Source organism: Condylura cristata, unplaced genomic scaffold (genome assembly GCF_000260355.1).
Source record: "Condylura cristata isolate star-nosed mole 26May11 unplaced genomic scaffold, ConCri1.0 scaffold00011, whole genome shotgun sequence".
In the NCBI taxonomy this organism is placed as follows: domain Eukaryota; kingdom Metazoa; phylum Chordata; class Mammalia; order Eulipotyphla; family Talpidae; genus Condylura; species Condylura cristata.
The window spans coordinates 31,714,200-31,734,943 of record NW_004567112.1 but is presented as its reverse complement, the minus strand read 5'-3'; the positions used below and the strand labels follow the sequence as shown (position 1 = coordinate 31,734,943).

Here is a 20,744-nt window from a genome sequence, read left to right as displayed (position 1 = left end):
CCCCTCGGGCTCCTGACCCGGGCGGCCCGGTGGGCGGCGCTGGCTTTGTCTGCTCCGATCGCTAGCGAGGGGCTGGAGGCCTTGGCCCAGACTCCTCTTGGCCGAACTCTGGCGCCCGGCTGAGTGAGAGGCTGGGCGGGCGACCCGTCTGGAAGCCGGGGTTCTGTGGCCTTCGCCCTGTCCGCGCCACGGTTGGTGAGCGCTGGGCGCCGGGTCGGGCGGGGGTGGAGGGCTCGGGGAGCGCGGGTGGAGGGGCCCGATCGCCGTCGCAGCTGCAGCTCCGGACTCTGCCCCTTGTCCCCAGCAACGACCCCTGGAGCGGGCACTTGTTTGGACTCAATCGCGCACCCTCGGTCGCGGAGAGGTCCGGCGGGTGGTGGAGGGTGGGCAAGCCCTAGGAGGGCGGCCCCGTTCCAGCCCAGCTGACTGTGTGTCCCTAGTCGCCGGCTTCGGCCCGCTGGCTGTCTCTGCCCTTTATGGGTTTGGGGCTGCTGGTGCTTGACTACGCCTTCACCCAGTTTCAGCTTCACGGTGGTGTGCTTGAGAGCAAAGCCAGGTCCAGAGCCAACTGGAGTTTCGTTCGAGTTGGGTCTGTGATTACAGAGTTGTTTATTCCTGGTGCTCCTGCGGGGGAAGGTGGTGGGGCAGCTGCGTAGGGACCCATTGGGGGGAGGGAGGAGTGAGGGTTGGGGGGGTCTGGGGGGAGGAGAGAAGGGACGGTGGGCTGCTGGCTGCCAAGCCTTATGGCCAAGCTGGAAGACTGCCCCGGGGTACTGGTGTCTAGGGGCGTCAGGTCGGCACGGGCAGTGAATGCAGGGCATTTCATTGGCTCCTCTGCAGGTTTTCTCTGTGGGGTCTTTCTGCATGGGGCTTGCTCTTAGGGTGAACCTTCCCGCCGCCCTTTGACCTCACAAATAGGGGAAGTTAGTGCCTCCAACAGTGCTTCACCAGCCTTCCTTATTTGAGAAGAGAAACCTGGGGCTTAAGATATCATAGCACCCTCTGCACCTCATCATCCCTCCTACATTCAGGGAGCCCACTGCTTGGCAGGAGGCATCCTCCCTACTAGTTGTCAGGGAGTCTAATGGGCACGGGCACCCTCAATGTGAAGCCCATAGCTTCCCTCTGACCCCATAGTCCTTCCTAGCTCCCCTCTCAGCTGTCTGGAATCATTGTCCCATCCAAAAAATCCCTGATATTTGGGAGATAGTTCTTGGAAACCCAGGCCACCAGAGGGATTTCCTCCTTTTCTCTTATTGCATCATTCTTTGTTGCACCTGACATTTAGTTGGAGAGTTTCTTGATCCCTCTATCCCCACATCTCTGAACTGCACTGCTTGGACCATCAGATGTGATCTTCAGTTCATTTAACAAAGCATGATTGAGAGAATCGGGGTGCCAGCAGAGCAGGTACTGTTCCAGGCACTGTTTCAGGCTCAGAACCCCCTGCGGGAATGTAAGCTCTTTGTAGCCTTAGAGTCCAGGCTGGACTTATAAGTGCTGGGTAATGTTTCTTTACTGAGCTTGGTCTCACTTAGCAGCATCAGTGAGGAAAACGGGATTCACTAACCCCACTGGCTCTTCGGAAGACCTTGCTGCTTCTAGGAAGAAAGGGCACAGAGAGTGGAGGACTGCACGAGGGCTGGCTGTTCTGGGAAGTCACCCCCTCTTTACCAGCTAGGCAGCTGTGCTCATCTCTGAGGACAGGTGTGCTTGAGAGCAAAACCTGGCTTTCATCTCATATATGGGAGCGCGAAGACAAAGCTCATGCCACGTGTGGGTGGGAAGGGGCCCTGGTGCTGGTAAAGTTCCATGGAGGCCAGGGAGCAAGGAGGTCTAGAAACTCTGGGTTCGGAAATATTTCCTGAGATCTCACTTGATAGGCTACTGTGCACTTAGGGGTTTGACTTGTTACTTGCTTAACTTGAGTTGTGGAAGAATTCGTTTGGCAATGCCTGCAAAGTGCCATTGTTCCAGTCCTAGGAAACCTTTGCTGGGTTTCAGTGGAGGTGATAGACCAGTTTACAGTAATGGTGAAGGTTTAAGTACAGTAGTGATGGTGAGTCTATTGAGACGTATACCAAATACTACCTTAGAAGCTATACTTGAATTAACTGGTTTAGCCAGTATGGTAGATAGTGTTAAAGTCACCTTTTACAAAGAAGGAAGTTATGGCTTATAGAAGTTCCAAAGTGACTTGCTTAAGGTCTCGATGTGAGCCAGGTGTCCTCATTTCTAGGCAGTTAGACAATGCCTTCCTCTTAGAAGTGAGGAAAGTGGATTAGCACACTGCATAAGCCTGGACCCCAGTGGGACTGTAATTCCTCCGAGCTGGTGTTCTTCTGTCCCCTGCTTCTGAGAACATCTCGTTGGTCTGGCTGCATAGCATGTGTTCCTGAACTCTTGCAGACTGGCCATGTAGGTTTGTCTCCCTAACATCAGGCTTGGGAAGACTGGTATTGCCATGTATGTAAGATTGGGGTGTGAGTCACTGCCTGTGTCAGTCTAGATAGATCAGGGCTTGCCTTGATAAGTGTCTCCAAATTTCAGAGGCATAAAGCAACAAACACATTGCTCACTCCACGTCTGTCACATCCCCGCTTCATGTTGTTTTCACCGCGGGACCATTGCTGATTGGCTGGAACACTCCTGGTCATCTGGACAGAGGCACCAAGAGTTTGATGACTCTCACCTGACTCCGGTTTCCACCCAGAGGTGGCATTTTAGTGACTGAAGCATCACATGGCCAGGGGGGAACAGTATATTGGAACCATTTGGTCAACCCGACTAAGCCTACTTTCCCCTGTGAATTCTTCCCAAGTCTGGGTCCCAGTGTTTGTGTTTCTGTCATCAGGAACATTGTGAATTAGCTGAAGAAATGCTGTTTGTTAAAGATAAATTGGGGTGTTGCATTTGAGGGACAGAGGTTGGTGGATAAGAATGGATCCTGGGGGGCTAGTAAGAGGTGGGCCGCAGAGGCAGCTTGCTCCTCCGACCCTGGACAAGTGAATGGCCTTCCTTTGCTCATTCATCTTTTTACTTCACTCATGGATTCAAGGAGTAGTGGTGAGTCCCGCTTGTTTAACCCCCTAACTGGTGCTAGGATGGTGATCTCTGTTGCTTGCCACCCATTTGTGATAGCATCAAATGGGTGTTAGTACTCACATAAAGGGAAGCAGCCTCCTGCTGCTCCTCAGTGCCCCGCACACACCACACCCATGGGCTTCTTGGACCTCCCGCTGCTCTGCCTGCCTGTGGCTAGTGTGGGTAGCATCTTCCCTACAGAGGGGACAGCAGAGGTACTCCTACAGGTCTTGTCCTTCCTCTTTATTTCTGGGACTCTGGGACTGAGTTCCAGAGGTTACCAGTGGAGGAAATCACAGGGAGAACAGGCTTGAATGTGGGACTGGTGTGTTATCTGGTTGTGGGGAACCTTTTTGTTAATCACATTTTCTACTCAGGCCATCCTTGTGAGGTGTTGAAGAGTCAGCCACTCTGTGGACCTTGCTTTTGTGCTTTGTCATCTGCTTGGTGTCTGGTGACTTCCAGCTGGGCTGGGAAACAAGGGTGGAGGTCGTGAGACCTCAGGTTCTTCTACTCTGTGGTTAACTCACGATCCTTAGGCATATTAACCACCCTTTTCAAAGCTTCTGTTTTCTCATCTGTAAAAGAGGTAGAGGTGATCGCATTCCTGCCTGGTCACCAGAGTCGCATCTTAGAGAATCTTTGCTATAGGTGAATCCCAGCATTCTGGCTTGTCTTCCATTACAGCAGTGTCCTCTGACTGAATCCGTCGGGGGTATTCATAATGTCTCCACGTCCATTTTTCTACCTCGACGGTATATGTTTTTATTTTGTTTAGACAGGGCAAGTGACTGTATTGGGAGAAGTATTCAGTGCCTCTGTCAATTAAACATGAAGATCAATAACACTGTCCAGCTCATAGAATGGACGGTAAGGTCAGTTTTTGGATTGTGTCACATGTCTTTGCTTTTTATTGTTCTTCACCTTGGACTTGATTTTATCATCTGTAAATTGAAAAGAGTCTGCCTTCTGTATCTTTCTCACAGGATCACTGTTATACTTTAGGTATGAAAATTGGAATCGAAGCCCCTTAGTTAGGCCTCACTTGCTATTTGGGGCTTGGGGTGCTTGCTATCCAGCTGATGGCCCTCAGTAAAGTGCTCAGCAATAGCTGAATCTGAGAACCACACTTGCTCTATGCTAGGAGTTGGGCCAGATTGGGCAGTGCTGTGGTTTACCGTAGAGGCAGGGTCCGGGCAGGCAGTTAAACTTCATTTCTTGACATCTGTTCTGTCTCCCTCCCTCAACATGGTTGGGAGAAGGTCTAGAGCCAAGGTGCCCATCAGTTAGGTAGTTGGGGGGACCAGCTCAACCCTCCTTGGGCTCTGCCAGCCTGTGCTGTGTGACTGACAGTCCCAGCCACTGTCCTAAAGTGGCCTCTGGGATTGTGGGTAAGAGGTACATCTCTAATGCTGTCCCGCACTGTGTTTTCCTAGAGCTTGGGAGAGCTGAGGCTGGGTTTTCCTACATGGGAAAGATTTGGGGAGGGACCAGGATGAGGGGCTGGGCAGGGGTTTGGCTTGAGGAGAGGTTTGGTGAACCTCCTTTCTTACTTTCCCCTGACTATAGTAACTTCTGGGGCCTGTATTTATTTACCTTGCAGGGTCCAGAAAACATTAAAAAAATAGAGGCTTTGAGGAATTCATAGTCTAACACTCAGGAAAGGGGTCTTCCCAGTAACCGGGATTAAATCTTTCATTTACACCCCGAGGTCTGAGTCATGGGAGCCCTGCAGGGTCATAGAGTCCCAGGCCTTAAGAGTCATGGGTGGTGGCATCTCCCTGAACACAGTCCCTAGGCAGTGTCCTGTGCTTACAGCCTCAGATGCACACTGGGTGCCTCAGGAAACCTAAGCTTAATGGAAAGTGGCAGGTTCAGATTTGGGCTTCCAGGGGAGGGCGGCTGGGCCCTGCACACCCGCTGAGGTAGTCAGGTTTGGTGTGACTCTCAGCAGCTGGATTGTTTCGATTCCCAGCCTGGGGTGCCCATGTGCTCAAAGGCTGCTCTTTCTGTGCCTGCTGCCTGGTGCTGCTGCAGAGGAGAGACTCTGGTTGCCCATGGGATCTGTCCCTGGCCTAGATCAAGTGGTTCTCAGACTCTAGGTGAAGGGTATAGGCAGACTTGGAGCTTCATATTGTTTAAAAAAAAATTCGGATACTTACTAAAACTGTAAGGAAGACTTTACTCAAAACTGTTGTAATAGGGATAAGGACTACTGTGGTGAGGAGGGTTTACAGCAGAGGCGAGAAATTGGGCCAAATCGCTAATACAATAATGTGAAGTGGGAATTCACCAAGGACCTGGGGTGTGGGGGTGGTAGTGGTAGGGTGGTGGTGGTGGATGTGGATGGAACATTTTGAACAGGGTATGCTGATTCCTTTGCTAAACTGTTAGGATCCTGGCTGAAGACAGACCAGAGGGGAGTTCTAGAAGGTCAAGGGAGCAGAGAGACATGGAGTCATTTCAGGTGATTGGAAATTACCTGGGAGATGGAGGAAGAGAAGTTTGATCAGGTCATGGAGGGTGCAGGAGTCCGTGACTTCACAGAACCCCTGCTAATACTGAACACAGAGAGGGAAGTCCCAGTGGAGCGAAGGGCTTGGAGGAGCCTGACTAAACTTTGGTCAAGGGAAGGCTGGCTGCCCTGCTCCCCGCTCCCAACGATGATAGCAGCAGTCAGCATGAGGTCTTGCTCTCGGTTCTTGCATGGCTCAAGGCCCTCCTTGTGGGAATCACTTCTTGACCTCCAGAAACCCCAGTCCTGTTCTTTCACGCCATTTTTTGGCTCCCTGTCTCTTGGCTCCCTGAGCCTTCTAGGCCTTCCCACTACATGGGGGAAATAATGTGGAGCTGGGCTCTGGGTTCCCTCCAGCCCACCAATTTGCCCCTTACAAATAGCTTTCCTGCCGGCCTCCCGTTGCCAGCTGGTGGGTGCCTGACACCGCCCCCCCCCCACTCTGGATATCCCTCCCTGCTTTGCCTCCTTCCTTGGCCTCAGTACCTTGTGTTTTCTGATCTCCCCTTCCTGGGCAAACCAGTCTGACAGCTTTCTGAGTCTCTCTCCCTAGCCAGAAGACCGACTCATTTGGTGGGGTGGGGGAGGTACTGCAGGGCTCTTCTCACTCTGCCTGGACTGTGCCCTCCAGGCCCCTTGGTGGCTCCCTCCAGCCTCCTGCAACTTCCAAGCCCTGTTGAGGCTTCTGATCCCCATGTCCAGCCACCTTCGTCCGCCTCCATGCCTGACGCCCCTTATTTTCTCTCTGTCCTTCCTCTGACTTGGTCAGACCCTGCACTTATGGCCCTGCTTGGTGTGTCTCCTACTTCTGGGGCTGCTTCTCGCTCAACAGCTGCTCCTGGTTTTTAGAAACCAGGTCACGCCCTGTTATAAGGGAAAAAAAAATAGCTTGTGAAGGAAACCTGTTGGCTGTAGATGGGGGCAAGGGTGGTGACAGACCCAGCTCTGTACAGCCATCCTGCCTGCTCCAGCCATTGTCCGCTGTTGTCCTGGCTGCTTCCTGTCACATGCAAGTAATGATGTAAGCAGAGATGGTTTTGTCAACAAGAGAGTTGGTTCTAGTGATGGGGGCCTGGGGCATTCATTCCTCAGGGAGCCTGGAGTAGGGAGAATATGTATGTGCCATAGGGTAAAGGGGAGGTTCTGTGCTGCCCCTCTGGATCACCGTGGTCACCTTGGGAAGTGCTCTCCTTGGGTAGGTGGAGGGGGCGGGTAGCTGAGGTGCTGTTTGCGTGTGGGGGGCCCTGCCCACTCACTGTGGGAAGATGGTGGGAGAGCGGCTGGTGTGATGGAGGGTTGTGGGATTATGGACAAGAGTGGCCAAGGGCTAGGGCCACAGGGGCCCCTGAAGTGGGGCAGGGGCTTGCTCCCAGCAGCTGTGGTATGCGGGCTCCAAGTGCCTGTGTGAGTCTACATGTGAAATGTCATTTTTGCATCTTAATTTGGGGGCTACTTGTTGAACGTCCAGTAGTTGTCAGAAAGCATTTTATAGAATAAGGAAACCAAACCTGCGCCTTCCCCTTTCCATCCTTTTTCCTGTTGCGCAGGCAGTGTTCCAGGTTGAGGTCATTAGGGGATCTTTGTGCCTGCTTGGTCTCAGGCAGGGGAGATGGCTAGGTAGAAAAGCTCCATTCATGCGCCGCGCCCCACCCCCCAGTTCTCTCACCCAGATGGCCTGTCCTGTCCTGGTTGTAATAGGCATTGTGTCATACTCCTTAGAAGCAGGCAGACTGGGATGGTTTTGTATTGTTCCTTAGAGGGAAAATCACTTGGAGGAAATACATCAATGCTTCTGAGTGCCGAGCACTTATTGACTGCCAGTTAAAGGAGGCTATTAAACAACATGTATGTGTCCCTGAAGCCGGGGATAAATATACAAACCCATCTCGCAACTCCATTTTGCAGCTTCCATTTCCTGAAAGGTAAATGGAGTTTAGTGGTTAAGGGATTGGGGTTTTGAGTAGGGATTTTGGAGGAACTGTTTTTAGTCTGTCCTGGAGTTGGGCCAGGCCTGGAAATCTGTTGAAATAGCTTTCTTCAGTGGCTAAAATGTAGTGGGTGCTTGAGCGCTAGGACCTCGAGCCTCCTGATGACTTGAAGATCCCTGCTGCAGGCTTGGGATGCCTGTGATGCGGCTCCCCAGCATCCACTGCCTGAACCTGAAAGGGGGGGTGTTGGGGAGAGTGTCTTTCAGTTTCACCAGAGTGGACCTGCCCACAGATGGTCCTGCATGTGAAATAACTTTGGGTTTCCTTTCTGCCTTTGTCAAAATCTGCTCTTGGTCTTGCATAGAAAACTGTCTATTTTAGGGCTTGGAGAGGAGTTGTGAGCCAGAGCTCTCTGAGTCTTTATTTTTGGGACTGGTACTCCCTTCCCCCGTCTCCCCCTTTTCCTACCTCTCCTTCCACTACTGCTTGTTCTAGGGAGACACCTGAAGCTGTCTGCAGAGGTCAGGCTCCCTCTAACCTCAAACTTTAGGGATTTTAAATGACAATTTAGGTTGAATTTTTTTTTTTTTTTAAAGAATCTGTTCATGATGAACAACATGCAGAGATATATAGTGACCTCTTAGGTTCTGCTCCCCCGAGGCTTCAGTCACCAGCTGTTGGGCCCCCAGGCACGTGCCTCTACACCACTCCTGTTTATTCCCTTGTTGGTATACTGATTTTGCTATTCTGCACTGACTGATTTTTACTCCAGAGTTTATTTTGGGGTTGTTCCAGTTCTGCGCATAGTTTAGTAAGCCGTGATTCACTTTGTCAGACCCCTAGCTCTCAGCATTTCTGTCTATAAGCCAGCTGCAGGGATGCCTTGTAGCTGCTTACAGGTCTGTAGTAGAGCTGTCTAGATGGGGAACCTGGGCTTGGGTGGTTAACAGGACAAGAAGAAACACTGTTTTGATTCTAAGAAGGAGAATAAAAATGTCTTAGGTTTTTCTTTGGAGCAACCTTGTGTTTCTGCAGTCAGAAACTGTAGCTGGAGCACTGGTGGTGGGGATGGTGGGGTGCTGGTTCTCACTGTTGGTTCAGCTGTGGTTTGCTTGTTCTCAGGAGCACCTGTTGCTCGCTGCCTTTGTACTCTCTACAGGTACCATGAAATCTGTGCACCCAGAGGTGTGATCTGAGTGCGAGGAGGCAGCTGGAGCCAGGTGGAATTGGGAGGGACCCAGGTAGACTTCTTGGAGGGGGCATGTAAACTGTTCTGGGAGTGTAGAGGACTTCTGGGCTGCATGAGTGGCATGGGGAGAGTCTTGGCTGAGAGAGAAGCTGGAACTGGGCTCCAGCTTATGGAAGAGCAGACTCTCCCTCAGTTTCAGAGGTTGGGTGAGAGTCTCCTGTCCCAACACCACTGGACCTTTTGCCTGCTCTGCAGTCCAGACCACTCTGGGTCTGACTGTCACCCTCTGAAGGTGTAAATAATAGATGGTTTTTCTGTTTTGAGCAAGCAGCTTCCTTTTAGAGCAGAAGCAGGGGGTAAGGGCAGAGTTTCTCTACCTAGATGGGTTGGGGGCAGGGTGGGAGGGATAGGAGAGAGGATGTGTGCTGGACCCACCTCACAGGGCCCTCCTGGGAGTCCTGTTTCCCCACTCCCATGGCCACCAGGCCACTGAAATAATCACAGTCTTCCCCTGTGTGGTTCTGACCACCCCATGCCAGGGCAGGACAAACAAGAAGAAGGGAGATTTTTGGGCTGGCTGTCAGCTAGTCCCTCTGAATGGAAAGGTGGCCAAGGTGACCTTGACCTTGTGGGTTTGAGACCTGTGTCCCTACGCTGTCTCCCCCGCCATTGCCTTACATGCTGCCCCCGTGAGAAGTCCAGCGCTTCCCATGCCCACAGTTCTGTTGCATGGGGCTCAGGGACTCAGCAGCACAGAGGTTTCTATTGTGGCTGGTGGCAGTTAAGGCTGACCTGTGGGTCTGAGGAGGTGGGGCCTGGGGCCTGACAGTGGAGCTATTCATGGGCTCTGCCCTGGTTTTCTGTTGCCGCCCATTGTGGATTTTTAGGGGGGGGGAGGGGGGAAGAGGAAGGTCAGTGCTTTTTATTGTTACTGGCAGCAGGAGCCCAGTATGCTTAATAGAAGTCCTTTGCTGGACAGATCTTAGCTACCCCAGGCCCCTCACGTGTTCTCTGACTCTGGGTCAGCTGCCCAGCTTGCCCTTTCCCAGAGCCCCCTATTCCTGGAGTTCTGGCACATGGGACCTCTGTTGAGATCCCCCTTTGTCTTTTTAAACTTCTGGGCTATGCCTGGGGAACCTTCCCTCTGCCCTCAGTTCTGAGCAGCTGGGGAGGGAACGGCAGGAGTGCTCTGTGCCGGCTTTCCCAGCCACCTGCCCGCCTTCTCTGGGAGTGGGTTCTGCTCTCCCAGCCCAGCTGCATCCTTGGGTGGGGGCCAGACTCGTGCCTGGGTTGCTGTCAGTTTTGCAGGCCCCCACTTTTCTTTGTACCTCAGTGTTCAGCCCAGTGTCCCCTGTTCTCACTGGAGCACTCAGCTGCAGAAAAGTCTGCTTGCTGGCAGGCTGCTGTAAGCCTCCCCCACAGCCTGAGCCACAGCCATTTTCCTTTGTTCTGCCATCTCTGGGCTCTTGAATCTCAGGCAGGCGGCAGGCTGGGCAGGCAGCAGGCAGCGGGTGCACAGCGCCAGGGGAAAGTCCTGGACATGAATCTTGCCACTGAGCCGGTCATGTAGTCTCCTGGCCAGACCCGCGGTTCCTCCCCTTAATATCTGGTTCCCCAGCTGTACCTCCACTGCCTAGTGGTGCTGAGATTTCTCTTTGTTCTGTGAGAGTCTCCCTCTCTCTGAGTCTGATGACTTTGACTTGTGCACGGGGTTCAGGGAGTGCTCTTACCTCTTCGTGGCTGCTGAGTGTGCAAGAGTGTGAGGGGACAGGAGGAGCAGAGGGAGGGAGAGCCCCAAAGCCTCTGGCCTTGGGTTCCAGGTACAAAGTGTGATCTCTCTCTAACTCCTGGTCCTCTCCAGTGAAGTCCCTGTAAAAGAGCTCGTAGCACTTAGTAAAGGGGTGGTTGGGAAAAGTTTCTTTCAATTTTGTTGTAGAATTTCTTCTCTGAGGGGAATTCTCCCTGCCTCTTCATGTCTGAATTTTTCTCTTCTTTCCTGGTTTTTGGTGGGCAAAACAAACTCCCTCCTGGGGATCCAGTTTCTCCCAAGTGCAGGGTTGTAGGTGGAGCTGAAGGACACTCTGGCATTTTTTTGGAGGTGTGCCAACCTCAATCCATATGTCTCCAGCTTTCTTAACTGCAGCCAAAATCTGTAATAGTCATCTGCTTCTGAAATAGAGCTGCTTTTATGAGCACTTACAAGTCTCACTAATTTTCTTGTGTTTAGCATTTTTTCTTACTCTCTCAAAGCTCATCCTTCAGATCAGCTTTCTTATCTGACTTTCGTAGGAGTGGAAAAATAACTTTCTCTTTACCTTTTTAGGTTAATGGTTTACATACCCATGCAATGAAAGACAGATAAACAGGAGAAAAACAAACCAAAGTTCAATAATGTGTGTACTGCTGGTACGTACCCTGGAAAACTGAGTAACTCCCCGCAGTGGGCCAATACTTCACCTTAAATACCTTTTTTCCATCTAGAGATCTACCAAAGATGTTGAGGCTGGGGAGGGTTACGGGGAAAGCACCGCAAAGGAGGGCTTGGTGGTTCTGCCGGCTTGAGTCCCCATCTTCTCCATCGATAAGAGTTTCATGATGTAGTCTTCCTTCTCTTCTGTTACAGAGAACACACCCTTACAATGGGAGATTTCTCTTATAAATATCTTTTATCAAAGTATGAGCTTAACTCCATTTTCAGAGGTTTTCCTGTGCCTGCTCTTATTTAAAAACAACCAGCTTAAGAGACTCCTTATGCCAAAGAGGCATATTTTGAAGTCATGTGTAGCGCCCCCTCTACTCTCATTAGCTAGCTAATTCTTACAAATTAGGAAACAAGTCCCAGCCTCAGGTATGTACGGTTGCACCTCGGAGTTTTCTCATGTGTTGTGTGAGACTTTGCAGAAAGATCTCAAGTTCACTGTAAAGTGCATTGAATAAACTGTATGGTAGGTGGGCCAAGTAAGGTTTAGAAAAGTCCTGATTGAGTCAGTAGGGGGCTCTGAAAATACACACTGAGGGAGGCTGGGGTTGAATCCCAGCTGTGCCACTGGGTGACTTTGGCAGTTCCTTGTCAGGCGTATAGGTTTCAGGAAATGGAAGGGCAGCTCAGATGAACTTTTCAACCTTTTTAGTCGTGACTCTGAGTTCTAGGGATCTTAATTCTAAAATGGAGTGTTCCTACCTGATCCTCTCTACACAGCTCAGCCTCTGGGGGCGGGGTAGGGGGTGTGTTGTGGATCTCACTGGACAGGGTTGACAGAGAGCATGTCTCCTCTGGAGTGTTTCTTCCTTAGGTTCCTGAGGAGTGTTGATAGTAGTGATGGTCACCTTTTCCGATGGCTGGTTTTCATATGGCCCCTCAGCCCCAGGGCACACTGTCAATTCTCAGGGGCTGATGTGGTACCAGCAACCCACTATCACACCTAGGGGTGAGGTAGGTTGACTCTTCTTGGAAATACCAAGGGAAGGGAAGGAAAGTAAAGCTCTTTATATTTTATCTCTCTAAGGTCAGGTATTTACTGTAAAAAAGTAAATATCCTTTCTTTTTCCTGGGAGCTTAGGTTAAATTATGTCTCTCCTACAGACTCCAGGAGGCAAAACTTTCTTTTGCTGGTGCTTCTTCAGGGTGGGTTTCTCATCCTTTGTCTTGTCCCATTTGACCCCTGGGTCTCCTGGGCACCTGAGCCACAGGCCAGTGGCTTTCCTCCCATTGTCTGCTGGGCCCAAATCAGCCTCAGGTCACTGCTGTGGGCTTACTGTTCCTCCTCTGCACCACAGGCCTGGTCTTGGAAGATACCCAAGGGGCAGGAGTTCAGCTACGTTAGTCATTTTCAATAGGGTAGCTTCTGCAGTTGTGCAATGGAATAAAATAACTTGTGAAATCTAGTGGAATGTGCTAAAATACCAAACAAATTTCAAAATTAAAGCATTTCTCCTGGGAAGTGATTCCATCTCTGTAAATCAGTGCACAGTGAAGCTAGTGCATCTACCCAGGACTTGCCTTGATGGTTTTGATTTCTTTCCTCAATGTCTGTGCTTTTCTCTTAGGTAACTTAGATCCTTGAAGTTCAAAGTATTGTCCATAGGCCTGTCAGTCAGAGGCATTGACATCACCTGAGAGTTTTTTGAGCCATAGACTCTGGGGTCCACTCCATACTTGCTGATCAGAATCTACATTTCCCCAAGATTCCCAGGGGATTTGCATGCACTTTCAAGTTTGAGAGTCACTGTCCCAGACACCTTTGCCTGCCCCTCCCTGCACTGCTGCTCTTGCTCTTTCTTCAGCCTGCTTTGTGGTTTTGCAGTCATCACCTTTCCGCCCTCCTTGAAGTCAGCTTTAAATGGGCCTGGCAGCCCCAGCTCCATGGCCCAGTCTTTCTTGGTGTGCAGTTTCCAGCATCCCCCTGGACAACAGAGGTATCTTGGAGATGAGACTGAGGATCAGGGAAGCTCCCTTGGCTGGTCACTGGGACATCTCAAAGCCAGCTGGCAAGGTCCTCTTTGGGACCCAGAACCCAGGGGGTAAGTGGACCTCTCTTTTGAAAAAGAACATTGCTGGGCCTCTTGGCCATTTGTTGCCCCTTGAACCATGTGTCAGAATCACATCCTAAGCATTATGCTTTTATATTCAGACAAAGTGCATCATATGTTAAGATGTTTGAGAATATGTTGGAGTTCAAATAAGTAGCTAGAAGAGGAACTCTTATTTTTTGTACGGGAAAATATTTGAGGTGATTCTCCTCATTTTACTAGGATCACCTGCCCAGCCCTTGCTTGCTGGTAAGTAGGTAGGTAGGGGGACTTGTGGGGGAAGAACTTGTCCCTCCCAGGCCTGGAGGTGAGCCCTGAGGCTGACTGGTAGGCTAGAGGTGACCCAGCTCCCTGCTCAGCTACTTGGGGAGCGGCCCTGGTCCTCTAACTAAGACTCTGTTTTAGGGACTGACTCTTCTCTTTCCAAATTACTCTCAGCCTTTTTTTTTTTTTAAATAGCAGTGTCCCACCATTGATTTACATTAAAAAAAAAATCCATTTCCCTTCATTTCTTTTCTCGTAATATTTTCAGTGCATTTAGTTATATTTGTTTTCCTGCAGCAGGCTTCACTTTTCATAGCTTGTTTGAGAAGTTCATTTTATTAGCTCTGTAAACCTTCCCCCTGGCTTGTTTGCATCCTGGAAAGGGTCAGGAACCAGACTGTGCCCTGACTTTCGACAGGATCAGGGGATGCTCCCAATGCTGATCTTGGGGCGAGGTGGGCTGATTGTCATAAAACATACTTTGAACATTTTAAGCCATAATTTTTATTGCTTCCAGGAATATAGAAATAGAGAAAAGGAGGCAGTGTGTAATTTTAAATTCTCTTATGCAGTTTCTTTGTATTGGGAGAAGGAGGACAACTCCTATGAAGAGAACAATTCAAGCCTACATTAGACATGCAGGCCAAATCCCTGTACTATTCTATAAGGAGCTCCCTTAGAAGCTGCTGAGGACTCAGTTGTTGGAGTGGAAATAATTTCTTAGTGGTTGAAGCAGAAGTTATTTCTCCCCAAGAACGTGTCCACCCACCCCTGAGCACATGTGTGGTATTTTGGGGCTCTCAGCCCTGGAGCCCTGCCAGAGCCTGGATGGTTGTATCCTGGTGCCAGCATCCTTGTACAGGCCCCACCCAGAGCTGGGGGCTTTTTGTTGATCACCTGCTTGGGAGAGTTGGGTGGGGTGGGGGTTCCCAGTGACCTGCTACCATGTGGGCTTGCAGTGCAGTGCCCCTAACCCAGGGTAGAGCTGTACCCCCGTACTGGCGAGCACCTGGGTAGGGTGCCGCTGGGCTGTCTGTCCGTGTCCTACCTCTGCTTTGTACAGTGCTTCTGCCCGTCTTCCTGCTGCTCTCCCCTCTCTGTGCCCACTCCTGTCCGCCTGTACCTACTTGACTCCACATTTAGTAGGGAAGTGTGTCCTGCGTCCCTTCTGTCAGGCACAGGTCTCACTCCAAGTCCTTCTAGATGCCTACCACACATTGGTTGCCTAAGTACGCAGAAACACATTCTGAAGTATTTGTCTCCCGTGACAAAAAGGCTTCCCACCCTGAGAGACTTGAAGCACGAGTTTGTGTGCTGATGGATTGCTGGGCTGTTGTCGTCAGTTCTTGTGTCAGGCCCTGAGCTGGGAAGTTCAGAGTCAACAGAGGGCCCTGGAAGTCACAGCACATTGCAAATTTTAACATGATGCCTGAGGCAGGTAAGCTGGGCTCTGGTTCTCTTATGTCTTCAGTGCAACTGGCTTTGGTATGTAGGACATTTCGATGGACTCCGGCTTCAGAAACAGGCCTGCCGTGGCTTTCAGGTGGCCATGAGCCAGGGCAGCTTGGGCTTCCCCCCATCCTGTCGCCAGCAGCCTCACCTTCAGTGGTAGAGGAAAGGTAGAAGTTGCCAGACGTCCTTTCACCCAGCTTTTGAGATGTGTGTGTGTGGGGGGGGTTGACGGTGGGGGTTGAGGATGGGGGGAGAGAAGCTGTGGGTGACTGGACTGTCTCATTTGGGTGAGCCAGTACCTCCCTGATGTTGCTGGTGAATGAGTTGCTTGATGAATCATTCTCAAGAGCTGCCTGTTGCTTGAATGTTTTATTTCCCTTTCTTTTTCTTTCTTTAAAGGAAAAATGCCACAGACTCTTGAGCTCAGGTCAGTTATTTTATTTTGCAGTCTCTTTTAATTTAGGTTTCTCGGTTTTTCTCATGCCTAAGTTCTGGTTGTGTGTTTTCGTCACCACAGAAGTCAGTGGAGTATCCTCAGTGTGTTCCCTCGGGAGAGAATGACCTTGGTTTGACTCATGCCAGTGATGCCGACTATGGTCACTCACTCGGTGACTGGGCTGTCCACTGCTGGGTTATTGTTTTGCTCTTTGGAATGGATATTGTCTGATGAGGAGATAGATTACGTAACTATTTCTCATCAAACTTTCACCAACTAGTTTTTGAACCTGTTTTGGTATGAATATTTTTGTCCCTCCCCACAATTCATATATTGAAAGCCTAATGTCTAATTTGATGGTTTTAGGAAGTGGGGACTTTTGGAAGTACCTAAGTCATAAGGGTTAGGATTACTGTCCTGGCCTATCCCAACAGTGAGAGCACAGCATAGAGGTGCCAGCTCGAAAGAGGTTTGGGCTCTCTCCCAACTATTCTGGATCCTTGATCTTGGATTTCTCGGCCTTCAGAGCTGTGAGAAGTACATATTAGTTCATTCTAAGTCACCTAGTCTATGATGTTTTGTTTTAGCAACCAGAATAAACTGAGACAGGACTCGCTGGTGATTCTTGATAGAACCAGTTATTGCTGTGATGGTTGCTGAGTGTTGATTGAATTCTATAATTTCCATATATGGACATAAAGGAATTTCCTCCACCCTTCCTCATCTCTCTGGGTTCTTGTTAGAGTGGTCTCAGCTGCTTAATTCATACCAGACAGATTAGTAGGAGAAAAATTTAATTACATACATATGGAGAATTTAAATGGATATAAATTCTAGAGTGAATGAGATGCTTCAAGGGAATGATTGAGGGTTTATATACTGGGACTGGGACTGGGGGTCAAGGAGAGAGGAGAGGTCCTACATGACAAGAAGAGGTGACTTATGGTGAAATCATATGCTCCAGATCTTTGCTGTGCCACAAGATGGTTAAAAAGGTTCTTTCAGCCCTCCCTGGTGGCGCAGCGGGTTAAAGCACAGCACTGAGAATCTAAAGCCGCTTCCACATGAGTTCGATTCCCGCCTGCCCCGGAGGTGACCACATGGCGCAGCAGACCTCTCCTGACCCGCCCGCTGCTCCCCTCAGCAGTGTGCTTCGTCGATCTGCCTGTTCTGTTCCCCACTCTGTCTCTGGTGAAGCCTCTCGCCGCTCCTGAGCCTCTGGCCTGTACCCCAGTTCTGTATGCACAAATCTTAAAAAAAAAAAAGGTTCTTTCTGGGGATGACCCTCAATCTTCATTCTTTAAGATTATTATGGTAACTGTCTCTTGAAGCCCTCAGGGCCTTGACTGACCTCCACATCACATGATAAGGTGGCAGTTGTTGGGAGAAGCCCGTTCTGCACAGTTGGGGAAGCCTAACCCTCATCTTCTACATTTATAATTGGCATTCTGCTATTAAGAATATTTTTCCTTATTTTTTTTTTAACCATTTTTCTATCTTAGGGTGAATTCTAGATAGAGATAGAAAACTAATATAATGGATTATTTTATTTAATGAGGTGAAATTCATTACTTTTTCTTAATTTTATCTTTTAAAGATTTACTTATTTACCTATCCAGGGTATAGGCTGGAGATGTGGGGGGAGGGTGAGAGGAATCACCAGAGACAGAGCGGGGAGCAGAACAGGCAGATCTACTGAAATACACTGCTGAGAGGAGCAGCGGGCGCGTCAGGGGAGCACTGCCACTCCATGTGGGTCAGGCCCCTGGTGGGGATCTACTCGTGCTGCAGTGGCCACCCACAGCCCATAGTGCTGAGATCCAGCCCCTGTGCCCCCAGAAAGATGCCCAATTCATTACTTTTGTTATGTATTTTGATGTTGGATTATTCCAGATCTGGCTGGTAAGGGAAGGAGGTCCCTTCAAGCCAATGGCTATGAAGAACTGCCGCTAAACTCGTGAATTTCCAGTCTGTTACAGTCCTCTGGAACCACTCTCCATGTGTAGTTGGGAAAAAGCTCCTTGAGTTTTGTGGAATTTGGAATCAACTATACCAGACCTAGCATCTTCAAGTGTGAACCCCATGGGGGTCTTCCCTCCCCGCCCCCCACCCACCCCAGAGCCACCTGAAGAGTGAGTGACCTGTTGTGCCTGCCTCCTTGCTGGGTTTCTGGGTCAGAATTTCTTTGAATAAAGGCTCCCGTAGCTTACAAAATAATAAAAATAGCAAGTTTGAGAATGGCTGGATTAGCTGACCTCCATTTCAGTTCCAGCACCCCCCTGAGCCTTCCCACCCGCTTTCCCTCCTGTGATCCATATGTCTCCCTCCTGTGCCTTTCTTGACAGTGGTACTGAGGTAGAAAGTGTTTCCTGTTACCAGATGAAGAGGCAGCCCTTGAGTGCTCCTTAAGCTCAGTAGGTTTGGGGTTGTGGAGTTGTGGTGCTTGCTACATTCAGGGTTTCATACAGGAAGCCAAGTGCCTAGAGAGTGGTCCTACTGGAGAGCCTGAGTTGGGGGTCAGAGCTGAGCCTGGAGGGGCTCTGGGCTGGTGGCCCAGGTCTCTTGGACTTTTCTGTGTGGAGGCCATCTCAGAGCTGGAGGGCCAGGACCTGAGTGTCTGTGAATTCTGGGAACCTCTGTCTTCACACCTGTGTGCCAGGGCCAGGGCTTGTAACCATGTGCTAAGGGAGGGTGGCCCACCCAAACCCCTCCCCTGTGTGTTTCTGTAGCATTCCCTATGATGATAGTCAAGTTTCTGGATTCCTGTTGCTACGGTGTCCTATTTCACACTGTTTCCAGCAGATCTTGGGTCTGGGATTTAGGCTGGGCTTGGTTTATAACAGGATAGCAACACTTCTGATTCTGAAGGTGAGTCAGAGAGCTGGATAGAGAGCCATGTACCTGAGTACCTCCTTCCACTCAGAGGGGAATAGTGCCATGGGGTACATCTTTCCTCTGTGAGTTTCCCATGGGCAGCGAGTCAGCCTACTCTGGCCTGCCTCTGTGACTCTTTTTCCTTCTGGGACCCAATTCCCTTCCATATTTCCCTGTCTCTTCCTAGACTTCTCCTCTTTGGCCTACCCATTCCTTTTGCCTGTGAATGTTCCCCAGTACCTAGGGGTTCTAAGCATTCCCTTGTCAGACAAAGGAATGCTCAGGACCCTGGTGCTACTTGGAGGCCCAGCAGGGGCCCCAGCTTCGTTGGGAGTATGGCTGCCCTTCCCTGGGATGGGCTGGACCAGGTTAGGTGCCAATATTGTCAATCCTCAGAGTCTCAAAGGCAGGTGGAGAGGCTGAATCTTGATGAATGACTGGAGAAGGAGGTAAGAGGATAACTTTGAGGGGGAAGTGCTTAGCTTGGGGTAGAATAGATTGTGTTGTCCAGGTATAGCATAGTTCAACTGGGTTCTCATTTTAGGGCCTCATATGACCCACATCATGGTGTTGGCAGGACTGTGTTCTTTTCTGGAGTTTTAGGTTAAGTGGGAAAAATTCAGGTTGTTTGCAGAATCCAGTTCTGCTGTTGGGAAACTTTCTTTGCTAAGCAACCAGCGAGGGCTACCCTTGGGCCCGTCTCTTCTTTGGCCCCTGCATGTGACTCCTCTGATTGAGATCCAGAAATGATGCGGTGCCCCTCACACTGGGAATCTCTGTGATGACTATTGCCCTCAGAAAAGCTCTGTTTTTAAAGACTTGCTCAATTACATTGGGCCCACTCAGCCACATTCCTTATTTTAAGGTCAATGGATTGGCCACTTTAATTACATCTGCAGAGTCTCTTTGCTTTTTATATGATGATTATATCTCTTACTTTTTTCTTCACTTTGCTCAGTAAAAATGTGGCAAAAGATATTTTGAAGCATCTTATCTAGAGATATAAGTGAAAAAATGAAAACACCAAATTTTACTTTATGCTAAAACCCCATAAAAGTTAAGGTAAAGATTTTATTTTTAAAGGAATCACTCTACACAACAACAACAGAGAGAATGAAAAGAAGATTTTTTTTTTTTTGCAAGCCAGGAATAGATGGATAAGTGACCCAGTTTAAAGAGTAGGTGTTGGTGTTACCATATTATTATTTTGGGGGTGGCGCTAGTGGAAAGGAGTATCAGAGGTGGCTAATTATAAGAACTGTTTGAAAGCAGTTGATTTGAGGAGATACCTAGACCCTTTCCTTCCTCTGTGATGCCTAGTGACTGTCACTCCCTTTAGCTGGACATTGGAGATTTATTCTGCAGAAGAATAAACCAAGGGACTAGGCGGCTGCTAGCATTCTTGCAGGCTCATGTGGGAACCACTTCCTTTCACCAGCCTTCTAACCCTGTTTAGCTTCTAGATTGCTGAGTGCCTATCTGCCAGGTAGGTGACTCAAAGAGACCTCACAAGGGAACCTGACTGGCCAAAGAGGAGTGAGCTAAAGATGATGACAGTGGAGATTCCCAGCATGTGATACAGCCAGATCACAGAAATCACCCAAGGATGCAGCATGTCCAGCTAGTTCTTAGGCACTTACTTGTAGATGTCAGGAGTTACTTAATCCTGAGGATTACCAAGAGTTACTAACACCTGAAGAACATGTCTAACCCGAAAGAAGCAAAACAAATAGGGAGAATAAAGACAGCTTGAAGGAAATAATCTGTTTTGAGGGAATATTTTGAAAAAAGTTAGGTATTTTCTCACAGAGATAAGACTAAAATATAACCATGAAATAAGAATAGGATACTATTAAAATGGGCTATTTAGAAAACAGTTAACAAAGTTTAAATGGGCAGCAGAACAAAAATATCAGAATTATTAGAAGATAAAGTTGAAAGACTCTCCAGGAAGTAGATAAGAAAGATGAAGAGATAAGTAATTCAGCAGAAGAGGTAAGAAAACAAAGCGACAGTCAGGGTCCTCATATTCATTAATAGGAGTTGCAGAAAGAGAGAAAAGTGCAAGTGGGAAAATCGTCAAGAAAAGATTTCCTGAGAAGGGTGCTGGCTTCCTTATTAGAAGTGGCGAATCTGGTGGCTGTAGATCGGCCCAGATGGTACCCTGAGATTTCAGTGCTGGGGAGAAAGATGGTCCTACACGTTTAGAGTGAGAGCACAACAGGTCAAATTCAAAGATGAGGAATCTTAGTCTTTTCCATTTCTCAGTGCACTGGACTGTAACACAGTAGAGCTGAGACTTCATCGTCCTCAGTGAAATGGATTCCCCAGCCTAGAATTCTACCCAGAGCCAAGATCTTATTTAAGAGTGGAGTTAGAATCCCAAACTTCAAGCTGTACTACAAAGCCATAATAATCAAAACTGCATGGTACTGGAATAAGAATAGACATACAGACCAGTGGATTCGAATA

General features: G+C 49.3%; 1 protein-coding gene across 2 annotated transcripts in view; it reads left to right on the top strand.

Moving 5' to 3' along the window:
• Window positions 1-6: 6 nt before the first annotated feature.
• TSPAN14 (tetraspanin 14) overlaps window positions 7-20,744 on the top strand; it is a 51,415-nt gene continuing 30,677 nt past the window's right edge. The window contains exon 1 of one of the 2 annotated variants that reach the window (XM_004680693.2): window positions 7-195. The gene's annotated coding sequence lies outside the window, so the exon portion shown is untranslated. Of the gene's footprint in view, window positions 196-6,674; window positions 6,795-20,744 lie in introns of those variants that run through there. The other variant, XM_012723746.1, reaches the window with a different exon arrangement.